The sequence below is a fragment of the Dipodomys merriami genome, unplaced genomic scaffold (assembly GCF_024711535.1).
Source record: "Dipodomys merriami isolate MVZ:Mamm:240054 unplaced genomic scaffold, mDipMer1.0.p SCAF_11, whole genome shotgun sequence".
In the NCBI taxonomy this organism is placed as follows: domain Eukaryota; kingdom Metazoa; phylum Chordata; class Mammalia; order Rodentia; family Heteromyidae; genus Dipodomys; species Dipodomys merriami.
In genome coordinates this window covers 48,611,760-48,627,094 of record NW_027202382.1, presented here as the reverse complement: position 1 = coordinate 48,627,094, position 15,335 = coordinate 48,611,760, and the positions used below count along the sequence as shown (strand labels likewise).

At 52.3% G+C, this 15,335-nt stretch overlaps 1 protein-coding gene across 2 annotated transcripts in view; it reads left to right on the top strand.

Moving 5' to 3' along the window:
* Positions 1 to 15,335, top strand: part of Nacc2 (NACC family member 2) — a 73,257-nt gene that overhangs the window by 48,182 nt on the left and 9,740 nt on the right. The gene's annotated exons all lie outside the window — the stretch shown is intronic.

The following is a 15,335-nucleotide window of genomic DNA, read 5'->3' as shown; positions in this document are numbered from 1 at the left end:
ACCACTCGAGCCGGGAGTTTGTTGTTGTTAATTGCGGGGAGGTTTTGAATTTCCAATTTATTTTAATTGCCAGTATTATTACCAATTACAATCTACTTTAATTACCAATATTACTTTAGATATAGAACTGTTCAGATTTTCTCTTTCATCTTGCTCCAGTCATAGTAATTTGTGTCTTTCATGGAATTTATCCATTGCTGAAGTCTAATTCGATGTTAGCCATGCCACTCACACTTGCTTCCCCTCCTTCCCTTTCTTTCCTCCCTTCCTTCCTTCTTTCCCTCCTTTCACATCCCTTCCTCTCTCCTTCTACTGAGAATGAAGCCTCCAACATGCAGAACTCTACTCCCAGCCTCCAGCTTGCTTGCTTGCTTGCTTGCTTGTTTGCTTGCTTGCTTCCTTCCTTCCTTCCTTCCTTCCTTCCTTCCTTCCTTCCTTCCTTCCTTCCTTTTTCCTGTCTCTCTCTCTGTCCCTCTCTTTTTCTCTCTTTTCTCTCTCTCCTTCCTTCCTTTCTTTTTTTCCTTTTTTTCCTCTTCTATGCTGGCACTTGGTCTTGAACTCAGTGCCTTGCACTCTCCTTTAGCTTTATTGTATGATGCTGATGCTCTACCACTTGAGCCACACCTCCACCTGCCCACGCTGGCTTTGAATCACAACCCTCAGATCTCAGCCTCCTGAGTTTCTAGGATGACAGGCGTGAGCCACCGGCACCCAGCTCACCCTCACTTCTTTGGGTGAGGATTTCTCTGGAGTTTGACAACTGGTCTTTGCTGCTCTGCCCCTCCTGTACAACCAGACTTCCAGAGCAGAGTTCCTCCTTGGCCTTTGTGGCTCTCCAGTCCTTTGTTCTAACATTTACGCATAGTTTTACTTCTTCATATACAATGAGCCTTATGGTAGTTTTTGTTTTTTTACTTTAACAGTCCACTACCAGTTCCCTTTGCCCCACCTTTAGTTCTTTCGGACTCTGCGTTCAGCGAAAGCTGTTCTCTTCAGCATGGCTCTGAGTGAGTCAGAGGCCACAAGTGTCTCGCCCCTTCCCAGGGAGACCTGGGGTGGTCCCACCACCCTTGCCCCTCCCCCTAACTCTTGGCAACCACAAGTCTGTTTTCTGTCACAAATGGGATGACAAGCAGCTCTGTGCCCTTAGCCTCTTGGGCCGGTGGGATCCATCCACACTGCATTGTTGGTGTTCACTGTGCTCACGGCTGTGCAAGCAGCGTCCTGGCATGTGGTGAGCCGTGCGTGTGTGCGGCCCTCTCCCTCCGGAGCCCTCCTCCTCCCCCACTTGTCAGCACTTGCTGAGTCTTCCCTTTAAAGCCATTCTAGTAGGTCTAGCAGTATTTCATTGTGGTTTTAATTTGTATTTCTCTAATGTTTAATGATATAGAACGTCTCTCAATTTGTGTTTACTATCTATTTCTCTTTATGGCTTTGGGTTAAAAATCTGGGTCTCACTCATTTTGAGTCCATTTTTTTTTTTTTTTTTTTTTTTTTGCGGGGTTGGGTGGCGTGGGGGAGTTGGTCATGTGGGCCTGAACTCTAGGCCTGGACGCTGTCCCTCAGCTCTTCAGCTCAAGGCGAGCGCTCCACCACTTGAGCCACAGCGCCACTTCCAGTTTTCTCCTGGTTAATTGGAGATAAGAGTCTCATGGAGGAAGTACAAGTTGTTATGTCGAAAACGAACTTTACAACTTTGGTGGGGGGGGGGGGGCGGGAGGATTGGGTGGGGGGGAGGATGGGAAGGGATGGGAAGGGGAAACAAAGGAGGAGGCTACAATGCCTGATAAAAAATGTACTCGTTATCTTGCCCATGTAAGTGTAACCCCTCTGTACAGTATTTTCACAATAAAAAATAAATAAAAATTAAAAAAAAAAAGAGTCTCATGGAGGGCTGGGAAGGTGGCTCAGTGGTAGAGTGCTTGCCTTGCATGCTTGAGGCCTTGGGTTCGATTCCTCAGCACCACATAAGCAAAAAGAAAAAAGCCAGAAGTGGCGCTGTGGCTCAAGTGGTAGAGTGCTAGCCTTGAACTGAAGACCTGAGGGACAGCGCCCAGGCCCAGAGTTCAGGCCCCACAACCGGACCCAAAAAAAAAAAAAAAAAAAGAGTGATGGACAGAGGGTTACAGTTACGTAAGTAAGGTAAAGAGTACATCTCTTGTCAAACATTGTTACCCACTCCCTCATTTTCCCCCATTTCCATAAAAACTTGTCTCCAGTTAACCAGGAGAAGAAATGGAGCTATGGTTCAAGTGGTGGAGCGCTAGCCTGGAGCTGAAGAGCTGAGGGACAGCGCCCAGGCCCAGAGTTCAGGCCCACACCCGGACCCCCCCCCCAAAAAAAAAAAAAAAAAGTCTCATGGACTTTCCTGCCTAGGCTAGCTTTGACTGTGATCCTCAGGTCTCAGCCTCCTGAGTAGTTAGGATTACAGTCATGAGTCACCAGTGCCTTGTTTACACCTCAGTTTTAAGAAGCTGAGCACGGTGGCTGTCTCGGCTGTGGTGGCTGGGTATCTGCCATGGTTATCTCTCACAGTGGTGTCAATCTACATTTTAATGATGTGATGAACTGAAATTCAATTCATGATGTGGATACCTGAACATGTATCCATTTGGTATTCTTGGTAAAGTGCTTTTCTTTGTTTCTCACGGTGCTGAGGGTCAAATGCAGGGTCTCAAGTGTCCTAGGCAAGTGCTCCATCACTGAGCTCTCCATCACTGAGCTCCATCCCAGGCCTGTCCCACTTGGTTTCTTTTTTGTGCTGATCCTGGGGCTTGAACTCAGGGCCTGAGCGCTGACCCTGAGCTTTTGCTTAAGACTAGCATTCTACCTCTTGAGCCACAGCTCCACTTATGTCCCTTTTGGTGCTTAGTTGGAGATAAATATGTCACAGACTTTTCCTGCCCAGGCTGGCTTTGAACTGTGATCCTCAGATCTCAGCCTCCTGAGTAGCTAGGATTACAGGTGTGAGCCACCATCCCCTGGCTACCTGTCCCATTCTTTTGTAGCGCGAGTTGTTCTTTTCCCAGAACTAAGTAGCTGTTCAATTTGCTTTGAAATTGGCTTTATCAGAAGCATGCTGTAAAAATCTATGGCTTAACTTCTTTCCCAGGGCTTGCCCCCCCCCCCCCGCGCCCCCCCCCCCCCCGCATTGTGCTCTGTCTGCCTGGCCTCTCATCTAGGCAGTGCTCTACCAGACCATGAGCTGCCTCTCCAGCAAGTTCTTATAATGATACCAGCTTCTATATCTTACTAGAAGAAATCTTTCCCTACCTGGAGCTCGGCAGGATGTCCTTGACGTGCCTGTGCAAACAGGACATGCCTCACCTCGTTTAAAGTCACAGAGACGCGCCTGCACAGCCTTGCAGCGGTGCTGCCGCGCCGTCACCTGCCTGCCGCCCTCACACGGAAGCTCTCCTCGACCATTTGGGAGTCAGTGTCAGACACCATGTCCCAAAAAAGGGCCTTGTCTTACATAATCACAGTTCACATTCTTGTTTTATCTTGCTACAGCTCCACCATAGAGTCTGCACTTGTATCCTCAGTGTCTGCCTTCCGCTGCCCTGGGCACTGGTGCCCTGCCCTCCATCCTGGAGGCCACTGCCCTTCCCTCCATCCTGGGCACCACTGTACCTTGGGCTATTCACTTGAGTCCCCTCCTTGCCGGCTGGCCGCTCCGCCCATGTGGAGATGCTGACCTGACAGGGAGCCGTCCTGTTGGAGGCCAGCCCTCGGGGGTCCCTGGGTTTCAGCTCTGGACTGGGGCCTGGCTGTGGTCGTACAGATCTGTGTGTGTCCTTAATTCAAAAGAAGCACAGAACAGTCAGCTTGGCTCAGTGTGGATGTCCTCTTGGCAAGGTGGTCTTTTCCAGGTGAAGATTGCACTGTGTTGTTGGGCAGCCTCGGCCGGTGGTGCTGGTGTTGGGATGCATGTGAATGGATGGCTGTTCTGATGTGGCGTGGGGAAGCAGTACTTTGTGCTCGGACTCGGGTCCATTGGGTAGCAGTCTTCTGGAGGGGGGGTCCCCACCAATCTCACCCTCATTTATTTTGTTTCTTGGTCTGCTGCTATAATTTATTCACCATAAGTAGGGAGTTTGGGTATTTTGTTTTGTTATTTTTATGCCAGTTCTGGGGCTTGATGCTGGGCAAGGTCCCTGAGCTTTTGTGCTCAAAGGTAGCACTCCACCACTTGAGCCACAGCGCCACTACCAGTTTTCTAGTGGTTTATTAAAGAGAAGAGTCTCATGGACTTTCCTGCCCTAGCTGGCTTCGAGCCACCAACACCCGGCTGAGCCCTCCATCTGTAAGCCTAGCTACTCAAGAGACTGAGATCTGAGATTTGCAATTCAAAGCCAGCCTGGACAGAAGTCTGTGAAACTTTTTTTTGTTGTTGTTGGTCATGGGGCTTGAACTCTGGGCCTGGACACTGCCCTCAACTCTTCAGCTCAAGGCAAGTGCTCTACCACTTGAGCCACAGTGCCACTTCTGGTTTTCTGGTGGTTTATTGGAAATAAGAGTCTCACGGACTTTCCTGCCCAGGCTGGCTTTGAACCGCGATCCTCAGATCTCAGCCTCCTGGGTAGCTAGGATTATAGGTGTGAGCCACCAGCGCTCCACTTTAATGTTTTTAAAAAGCATTTTCTTAATGTCTTGATCAGCAAAACATTCCAGACTTAATTTATATCCCCAAATCAGTTATTTTTCCTTTCAGCAGGGACTGGCAGGTGCTCTACTTATTTTAATTTATTTATTTATTTATTTAGTGATGCCGGGGATTGATGGTAGGTTCTCAGGAGTGCCAGACTTACCCCAGAGCTACTCGTAGCCCAAGTAGTATTTAGAGCAAGATCTCAGTTCTGGGTTTGTTCATTGCTACTAGAGTATTTTTATTCCTATAATCTTTTAGGGCCCAGAGCTAGAGATTTGTATATTGAGAAATCGAGAGGTCAGAGTCAGGCCAGGTGGTCCCAGCACACAGGAGGCTGAGATAGGAAGATAACTCTAGCTTGGGAATTTAGAACCTGCTGGCAACATAGTGAGACCCGGGCACCAAAGCAAAACAAATCACCAGTTCACACTGGTGTCTCCCAAGCCAAACTCCAGTGTCTCCCGGCCTCCCCCACCGCCGTGCTCTCTTGCCCCGCGCGGTAAGATTCTGCCTCCTTCTGTGCACCTCTTCCAGGTGTTGGTGTGATGATCTCTTCCGGTGTTCTGCTTCCTCTTACAGGTGTGTAGGCATGGTGTATGTCTACACTGCCCTGTGAGCGTGGCGGTTCTGGGGCTAGGCTTCTTCCTTTGCTCATGGGGCTCGCCTGTCATCCTGCTGATGCCATTGGGAGAGGCCCCTGGTGCCACACATGCCTGCGTCCTCCTCGCTGTATGCAGGGAGTTGTGTCGTCAGTGCTGCGCCTGCGGGAGCAGCGTGGCGTCTGGGACTGGGTGGGCTGACGGCTCCGCGGAGGTGCTCCGGGCACACGGCGTAGCTGTCGCTCGTTTTCACTGAGGTCTTTTTCAGTTTGTCTTAGAAATCTTTCATAGTATTCTTCACAAACTTTGTTAATTTTATTCCTAAAACTTTATATTTTGAGGCCAGGCTTCGGTGACTCACGCCTGTCATTCTAGCTACTCAGGAGGCTGAGTCTGAGGGTCACAGTTCATAGCCAACTTAGGCAAAAAAAAGGCCTTGAGACTCCAAAAGAGCTGGAAGTGGAACTATGGTTCAAGTGGTAGAGCACTAGCTTTGAGTGAGAAGTTTAGGGTCAGTGCCTAGGCCCTGAGTTCAAGCCCCAGGACTGGCGCGCGCGCGCACACACACACACACACACACACACACTTTTTTTTTTTTTTTTTTTTGGTTGGTTGTGGGGCTTGATCCCTGGGCCTGGGCGCTGTCCCTCAGCTCTTCGGCTCAAGGCGAGCACTCTACCACTTGAGCCACAGTGCCACTTCCGGTTTTCTGGTGGTTTATTGGAGATCAGAGTCTCATGGACTTTCCTGCTTGAGCTGGCTTTGAACCGCAATCCTCAGATCTCAGCCTCCTGAGTAGCTGGGCTGACAGGCGAGAGCCACCAGCATCCGGCTATACTTTTGTTTTAATCACATGGCATGTAAGTTTTTTGAAATGAAGTGTTGCTAATGTATAGAAATAACTGGATTGTTTTAAAAATTGGGTTACCTTGGCAAATTTACTGTAGTGTTTCCTCACAGATTTATTTGGGTTTTCTGGATCTGTCTAATAAGAGTAGCAGCCATCCAGACAGCCGTCCAACCAGCCCCGCGCTCCACCGCTGAACATATGCCCAAGCTAACCATTTTCTGGTTTCATTTTGATTTGTTTGAGCTGGGCTCTGTTATGCAGCCCTGGCTGGCCTTAAACTCTGGCTCTTCTCCCCTTAGCGTTCAGGGTGCTGGGACTCTAGGTGTGTGCTGCCACTCCTGGGGCAGTAGTTCTTTCCCTCCCCTCCCAGTCCATGCTCTCCCCCCTCCCGCCTCCGTCTCTTCCTTGATCTTTATTTTTGGTGATGCTGAGGATTGAACCCAGGGCCTTGTGCATCACCTGAGCTATGGCTAGCCCCTTTGGTTTTTGTTTTGTTTTTGAAATGGGATCTGGATAACTTGGTCTGGGCTGGTCTTGCTTCCAACTCCTTCCCTCTGAGTGAAATTACAGGTGCACCCTACTACTCTACTCTTTTTATTTCCTCTCTTTCCTCATGGGGCTGGCCAGAACTAACACATCTCCTCTCATTTCCAAAGTCAGGAAAACCATTTTTGTTGGTGGTGGTCTTGGGGCTTGAACTCAGGGCCTGGGCGCCGTCCCTGAGCTCTTTTTGTTCAAGGCCAGCACTCTACCACTTGAGCCACAGCTCCACTTCCCAGAAAAACCTTTTGATCTCTCAAAGTCACTCGTAAGTGGTGCTGTGGCTCAAGTGGTAGAGTGCTAGCCTTGAGCTGAAGAGCTGAGGGACATTACCCAGGCCCAGAGTTCAAGTCCCACGACCCACAAAAAAAAACCCACAAAACTTTTAAAAGTAGTTTTCCTTTTCAGCCATGCTTCTCCACCATGCTTGGTGGGGGCAACAGTTTGGTAAATAAACTTCTCCTGCCTGAAAAAAAAAAAAAGTCACGCGTATATTTGCTGTAGGCTTTATTGTGATACATTGGATCATATTAGAGGAATGTCATTGTTTTCCTAGGTTAAGACGTCTCCCCTCTGGGAAGGTGGCTCAGTGGTAGAGTGCCTGCCTTGCATGCATGAAGCCCTGGGTTCCATTCCTCAATACCACATACGCAGAAAAAGCCGGAAGTGGTGCTGTGGCTCAAGTGGTAGAGTGCTAGCCTTGAGCAAAAAGAAGCTCAGGGACGGTGCCCAGGTCCTGAGTTCAAGCTCTGGGACTGGCAAAAAGAAAAAGGTTTCCCCTCCGTTTAAGTTCAATTTTGGCAAAAGTTTTATTCTAGAATGTAGTCCTGCGTCTCTTGTGCCGGGGTGCGTTAGACGATGTCGCCATGGCATGAGCCCTGTGGAACATTTGCCTAAAGCAGCATGGTTGCACCATTCCTGGGCAACGCATCTCTCGGGACCCGTGCCCCATGTGTGGTCTCCCCTCCACTGAACCCGGGGAGCCCGCACAGGCAGTGCCTGATGATCACGTGACTTTCCTCTGTGCTGTTAACCTGCTCAGTCCCATCTGTTCCTTTCTCAAGTGCGGACCGCCTTGCCTCGCTCGTTGTGACGTAGTGGCGTCCACTTTGTGGTTTCTGCTCACTCTGCATTGGCCTCCTGTGAAGGGACGGCGGCAGAAGAGGCAGTGTGGCGCAGGGGTCCCCGGCCGCCACACGGGGAGAGGCCACCCAGACCCCGAGGCCTGGCCTCCGGGCCCAGCTGCTCCCGTGACAAGCTTTCTTCCAGCCCGCGGTCTCCATCATCCTCTGCCTCCTGTCATTCTTATCTTGTCCTTCTTTTCCTTCTTCCGACTGGGTGTTTTGTACCAAATTATTTTCCAGTTCACAAATCTCATCCGCTCTGTTTAATTTCTCCCCAAACCGTGCTTTGAAGTTCATAATTTTAGTGACTGTAATTTCCTCACTTCCCGGCACTGGTCCTTGTTGATTCTGGTTTGCAGTGAGGCACTCCATCTTGTTACCTACATTTTCTGCTCATATTCCCAGCAGTTATTTTAAAGTGGGCATCTGTTAATTGTCTGATCTAATGTCTTTTCTGTAAATTGCTTTTGTATCATTTGGTCTATGGGTCTGGATCTAATGTCTTTTGTAAATTGGTTTTTTTTGCTCACTCGGTGCTGGTTTCTGGGCCTCCTGGCCGTGTGTGACTGAGCGGCAGGCATGGTCTGCAAGTGTTTCAGAAGCACTAAGCAGCCTTGGCCCAGGCAGCAGGCCTCGGCGCTGGTCTCAAGGCTGCAGAGAGGGGAGCCCTGAGGGGGGAGGCCTGGGGGGTGCTGCTCCCCACTCCTGGGCTGTGGAGATTCTGGGACCTGGCCGGGAGCCTCTCAGCAGACCCTAGAACCTAGTTTTGTGTTCCCCAATTCTAGACTGCATTGGTTTTCGTTTCTTGGCAGATGCCTTCTGCATCCTGTCCTGTACTCACTGCCGAGCAAGAGCTGCAGCATCCCCCTGAGCCTGTCCTGGAGTCCTGACCCTCCAGTTCCAGGCATCCCGGGCCCCAGGGGCTGCCACCTCCTCTCTGGCTCCCTCCCCTCAGGGTCTCAGCCCCCAAGGCCTGGAAACTGCCCTATCTGCGCTCTCAGGGTTCTGGATGAAGAGGTCGGCCTGCAGTGCTCTGGTGGATGTCTCTGAGGTGTCTTACGAGTCAAATGTGTTTGTTTTTCCTAAGTAATGGTGTAAAGACAGCAGGGAGGTCACAGGTGAACAGCCTCTCCCCCCCCCCCCCAACAGTCGGTCACCGGTGGGAGTCGTGGGGATTCTGAGAAGGAGCCTCCTGAGAATGGAACCTGAGGGGCCTGAGGAGGCGGGAGCCTGGCCACGGCAGCCAGCGTGACCCCTGCGGGCTGCCGAGAAGGATTTGCCTCTGCTAGCCCCATGTCTGAGCACTGTGCCCCTCTGCCCTGTTACAGACACATGGTGTATGGGTCTGTGTGTCTGTGTACGTGCACATGGTCCCTGCGTTCACAGTCTGTGATTCCCATCTCCTCACTACCTTCCTGTCTTGTGGTGTTCCTGCCATGGAGGCACAGCCTCCAGGAAGTAGGCGTGATTGAGTCAAAATGGGCGTGGTCCCACCAGCAAGTTCTTTCCATCCTCCTGGAAGAAGGTTGGGCTCTCTGAGCAGTGGGTGCCAGACCTTGCGGCACTGACAAGCCCCGCTGCTCCCTCCTGGCCGGTCCTGCTGCAAGTGCCCTGGCGTCTAGGAAGTGCCTAGCACACGAAAGGGCGGAAGCAGAAGGGTGCCTCCACCGGGCACAATTACCAGAGCTGGGTTTATGCCAGCCTGGAAGCTGCCGGGGGATCCCCTGCTTGGGGTGTCTGAGATCATCTGGAGCTGAGCAGCCACGGGCCAGAGACGGGGGCTGCCGCATCTCCCCCTACAGGTGATCACCATGCCCCAGGGCCCGCCACACTGCCCCTCAATAGCCATCCACGCCCCGCTGCCCCGCTGGTGGCCTGCGATCCCTCTGTCTCAAGCAGCTGATAGGCATCCAGGTTGTGTATTGATAGTTTGTTCCCTTTTATTGCGGAGTGATAAGCCATGGTGGGCTATTGGTATCGGACCCATTGGTCTGAGATGGCGTATGGGGATGGAGTCCAGTGTGGGCACCTGCGAGCCCGGCTGGAGTCGCTCCTGTCTTTCAGGTAAGTAACTAGGTCTGGCATCGTGGTGTGTGTTCGCCGGGCTGCTCTCCAGAGTGGCTGTCATTTGTTACCCATGGGCCAGAGTGCTTGCACTCCGCGCCTCCCCGGCACTGGTGTTGTCTGTGGCCCTGGGCGCCGTCCCAGGCGCTCCAGGAAAGCACTCTACTGCTTGAGCCACAGCACCACTTCCAGTTTTCTACTGGTTTATTGGAGATAGAGTCTCGCGGACTTTCCTGCCCGGGCTGGCCTCAGATCTCAGCCTCCTGAGTAGCTAGGATGACAGGCGTGAAGCACCGGCGCGAGGCTTGTTGTCTGTGTTTTGAGGCCCGCCATCCTAGTGACAGCAAGAGGAATCCATCGTGGTTGCCGCGGTCGTTCCTGGAAGGGCTAGAGATGTAGCACAGCTTTTCCCGAGCTGATTCCCATCTGCGCATCTGTCTGCCTTCCTGAACTGGCGGTTCGGAGTGTCCTTCACTTTTTCAGATGTGTGATTTGCAGATGTTTTCTTCCAGGCTGTAGATAGCTTGTTTTGCAATTGTCTCTTCCAGAACAGAAGATTTTCATTTTGATAACCCGCTTTATCAGTTGATTCTCTTAGGAACCCCTAGACATCAAGCCGTGTCTAAAGCATTTAGCTCAATCCAAGATCACAACAGTCTCTAGTTTTATTCTAACAATTTCATTTTTTACGTTTAAATCTAATTAATGTCTGTGCCTTCTCCTGTAAGGTGTGAGGTTAGCGTGAAGATTGTTTGGGATTTGCTTTTTCTACGCAGATGACCAGTTATTGGGAGAGCCTGCGTCGTCTCTGCTGGACATCCCGAACCCTTTGCCCAAAACCAGCGGAGCATGTTCATGTGGGTCTGCTTGTGGCTTCCATTCTGTGCGGTGGAGCTGCCTGTCTGTGCCATGTGGTCTGATCACTCTGGCTTTATTGGGAGTCGGGAAGTCAGAGTGTGAGTCAGCGTTTTCCTATCGTGTGGGGTTTACGCTGTGCCTTTCTCTATAATTAAACACTGGCATCCATTTTCTTCTGCGCTTGTAGGAATGGTATGTCTTCTCCGCGCCCCTCAGACACTCATCTCTGAACAGGATTCCTTGTGGGGCTTCCAGGCAGGGGTGGGGCCGCTGGCGCCACCCTTGGGTGAAGACTCTCTCTTGCTTCAGGACAGGATCAGGGCTCCCTGCCAGGGGCAGCATCTGATGGCAGGCCCTCCCCTCAGGAGACCCTGAGCCCTTCAGATCTCCAATCAGAGACAGGGAAACTGAGGACAGTCAAGGTCCAGGCTGGTGGACCCCACCTACTCCCTCCATGCCCGTACCCCCCTCCTTCTTCCCTTCATTTATTCTGTGTATTCATTCATTCTTTTACTGGATGCTAAACATTGAGACCAGGGTCTTATACAAGCTCTCAGCATTAAAAAAAATCATATAGCCGGGCGCTGGTGGCTCACGCCTGTAATCCTAGCTACTCAGGAGGCTGAGATCTGAGGATCACGGTTCAAAGCCAGCCTGGGCAGGAGAGACCGTGAGACTCCTATCTCCAATAAACCACCAGAAAACCGGAAGTGGCGCTGCAGCTCAAGTGGTAGAGCGCTCGCCTTGAGCTGAAGAACTGAGGGACAGCGCCCAGGCCCAGAATTCAAGCCCCACGACCAACAAAAAAAAAAAAAATTATATAAAACAATTCTTTTATTGTGGCAAAGTATACAGACTGTAAGATCGATGGTGAATCATTTTTGTGCACACAGTTCAGTTTGGTAGCACTGAGTACACTCACAGTTGTCGGTCCACAAAACTTTGCCAAATCTCCCTGCCCTGATGCTTGTTCCGTTAAACTTCTTCCCCCTCCCTGGCCCGCACCCACCTTCTTCCTGCCTCTGATGAGGAGCCCTGGCCTAGGTGAACCCTGAGGGTTTGTCCTTTGGTGTCTGGCTCGTCTTCCTGAGCACGATGCCCTTGGGGTCGGAGTCCTTCTCTGAGAGTCGGTCCCTGTGGTGTCTCTGCCCAGGCACCGTGAGGCTGCCAGGGCCCAGCGGGGTTCCCCGGTGCCTGTGTCTGGAGCACGGAAGGGTCCCGTCTGCTCAGTGACAAGAGGAGACGTTGTGTTTGCTTTGACCATTCTGACCCATTTGCCTTCCCTGACTGCCCAGGGGAGCTGCTGTTCTAGATCTTTCTGCCTGGACTCCCCTTTGGGGAGAATAGTTAGTCACTTCTTCCTGCAGATGGCTGACTGAGTCCTCACATGCCTCCCCCTGAGCACACGGTTCTGGAAATGGGAGCTTCGTGGCCTTTGGACGGGAAGGCAGCGGCACTGCCCTGGGTCAGGCAGTGCCGCGGGGCTTGTGCCCTGCTCACGGCCCCCTGCGGGGCCTCCCACCCTTGCCAGAGGAGAGCACTGGCCTCAATACCTGGTCCTCTGAGGGCCAGGTGAGGGCCTCTGAGGGTCCTTTGTCCTCTGGAAGCCAGCCTCCCAGCTTCTCCTGTAACCTGTAGTGATAACTCATCCCTCAGGGCTCAGGGTAGTGACCGCAGCTCCTTTAGTCCTCTGGCTGGGGGCCCAGGGAAGGGACAGGCCCATGAACGCATCAGGAGTGCAGGATGCACAGGTTGAGCACCTTTGCAGCTGAACTGCAGCTCCGTGCGGGGTATTTTTAGCCATGGCTTCCAGCACTCGGCAGGGCAGAAATAGAAGCAGTTTTTTGGGGCTCTGTGCTGACAGTCTCTGGCTGTTGGGGAGCCAGGATGGAGCTAGGGAGGGGTGTGTGTGTGCGTGCGTGCACAGCGCAAACAACTTCTGCTGTTGAGAAAAACATCTCAAGACGAGGTGGTTGTGGATGGGGAATTATTTCTGTTGGTGAACACTCTTTATGTAAATGCCACGGCACAGCAAAGTTGCTGCTCGTTTGCATGTGTAATCACAGCGGGCTGGGGCTGGGGGGGGGGGTAATTATGTTTTAAAATATCATCCGGATTGTTTTCCATGTGTTCTGTGAGCCCCTGAGTAATTCCGTGCGGTAACGATTCTCCATTGCTTGCCCAGTGGGAAATGCCATCTCACCCCCTCCACTGGTGCTCCCACCATTGGCATGAGCCAGGGCTCTGCAGCCATGGCTGCAGCCAGCCGCCTTCCGGGCTCTGCCCCATCTTACAGTATTTGCCGACTTTGGAAGACTCCCTCCTCCACCCTGAATCCAGCCACCGGTGGGTGGAAGGTCATTCCTTCCTTGTGTCTCCTGAGCTGTGGTAGAGCCCTCTATCCCCCCCAGGGGGCCTGAAGCCAGGCCAGGATGGGGTAGAGAGGCCTGAGAGCCTGGGGACAGTGGTTCTACGACGTGCTGAGGTTGAGCCTGGGCTGCCAGTGGTCCCGTGCACGGGGTCCTCAGGTCTCCAGTGACTTGCCGGTGGTTGTAGTGTGGGAGCAGTCATCTTCTTCCTCTTACGATCTTGGTACAGAGGTTTCCTGCAGTGAGCTGCTGGGACGCCTCTTCCTCCCCTGCCATTTGCCTTCCTGGGCCGCACAGCAGCCCCTGCTGACCTTGATCCCTGTTCTGGGGTCAGGGCGAGCATGGAGGGACCCGGTGTGCCTCCCTCCCTCTACTTTTGAGGCTGAGCCAAGGACTCTGGACTGGCAGGCTCTGGGGGTCCAACCAGCAGGGCTTAAAGCCACCCCAGGCAAGGGCAGGTGACATTGACCAAAAAGAAATGTACTCTGTACCTGACCTATGTAACGGTAACCCTTCTATCCATCAACTTTATAATAACAAAAACACTCATGAAAATCAAACAAGCCACTCCAGCTGGCTGAGGTTGCTAAGTGAGCTGCCACTGCCAGATAAGAATGGCATTGCACCCCAGAGGGAGGGGCTGGGCCTTCAGGTCCTTCACATGCCAGGCCCTTTTGCTGTGGAGGGAAATAACGTGCATGGAGCAGGTGGGGTCTTGGTGAGGATCACCGACTGACAGGAGCAGGTGGGGTCTTGGTGAGGATCACTGACAGGAGCAGGTGGGGTCTTGGTGGGGATCACTGACAGGAGCAGGTGGGGTCTTGGTGAGGATCACTGACAGGAGCAGGTGGGGTCTTGGTGAGGATCACTGACAGGAGCAGGTGGGGTCTTGGTGGGGATCACTGACTGACAGGAGCAGGTGGGGTCTTGGTGAGGATCACTGACTGACAGGAGCAGGTGGGGTCTTGGTGAGGATCACTGACAGGAGCAGGTGGGGTCTTGGTGAGGATCACTGACAGGAGCAGGTGGGGTCTTGGTAGGGATCACTGACTGACAGGAGCAGGTGGGATCTTGGTGAGGATCACTGACAGGAGCAGGTGGGGTCTTGGGTCTTGGTGGGGATCACTGACAGGAGCAGGTGGGGTCTTGGTGGGGATCACTGACAGGAGCAGGTGGAGTCTTGGGTCTTGGTGGGGATCACTGACAGGAGCAGGTGGGGTCTTGGTGAGGATCACTGACAGGAGCAGGTGGGGTCTTGGTGGGGATCATGACTGACAGGAGCAGGTGGGGTCTTGGTGAGGATCACTGACAGGAGCAGGTGGGGTCTTGGTGAGGATCACTGATTGACAGGAGCAGGTGGGGTCTTGGTGGGGATCATGACTGAATGGCAGGTGGAACGCTCTCTGTTTTTGCATGGTGGCTTGTTTGCAGACTTGGTGTGGTGTGCCTTCTTGGCAGTTGTGGTGGCTTGTGGGAGTTTGGAGGGGCTGCTTAGGTCACTGGTTCTGCTGGCTTTCCTGAGGCCTGGCCGTTTCAAGGGGAAAGGCCCCAGACAATGCTGGGCAGGATTTGGGGACAGCTGTGTCCATATAGAGTTGATGGGGGCCTCAGCAAGGCCTTGCTCCCCGTGCCCAGGCTGTGGTGCCTGGGCATTCTTAGGGAGGAGCCTGTGGCTCAGGGCTATCTGGGGGTCATGTCTGCCAGGCACTGCCTCAGAACTGCAGGTGCAGTGGCTTCTGGACTAAACTGTCACTACCAGAAGCAATTTGTCCAAAACATTTTTGTCGGCAGGAGGCTAGGGCCGCCTTGCCTGGTTCTATTTGTAAGAAATATTGTGGAGGGCTGGGATTGTGGCGTAGTGGTAGAGTGCCTGCCTCGCATGCATGCAACCCTAGGTTCCATTCCTCAGTACCACATAAACAGAAAAAGCTAGAAGTGGCGCTGTGGCTGAAGTGGTAGCATGCTAGCCTTGAGCAAAAGAATCTCAGGGAGGGCTGGGAAGGTGGCTCAGTGGTAGAGCACTTGCCTTGCATGCATGAGGCCCTGAGTTCGATTCCTTAGCACCACATAAGCGAAAAAAAAAAAAATCTCAGGGATCGTGCCTAGGTCCTGAGTTCAAGCCCCAAGACTGGCAAAATAAATAAATAAAAAATAAGAAGACACTGTTCAAGAGGAAATATACTCATTACCACACTCATGTCATTGTAATTCCTCTCTCTATCGCCTCTAGAACAACAAATTACTTAAGAAAAAAGAAAAATATTTAGGAGCAGCTTCGTG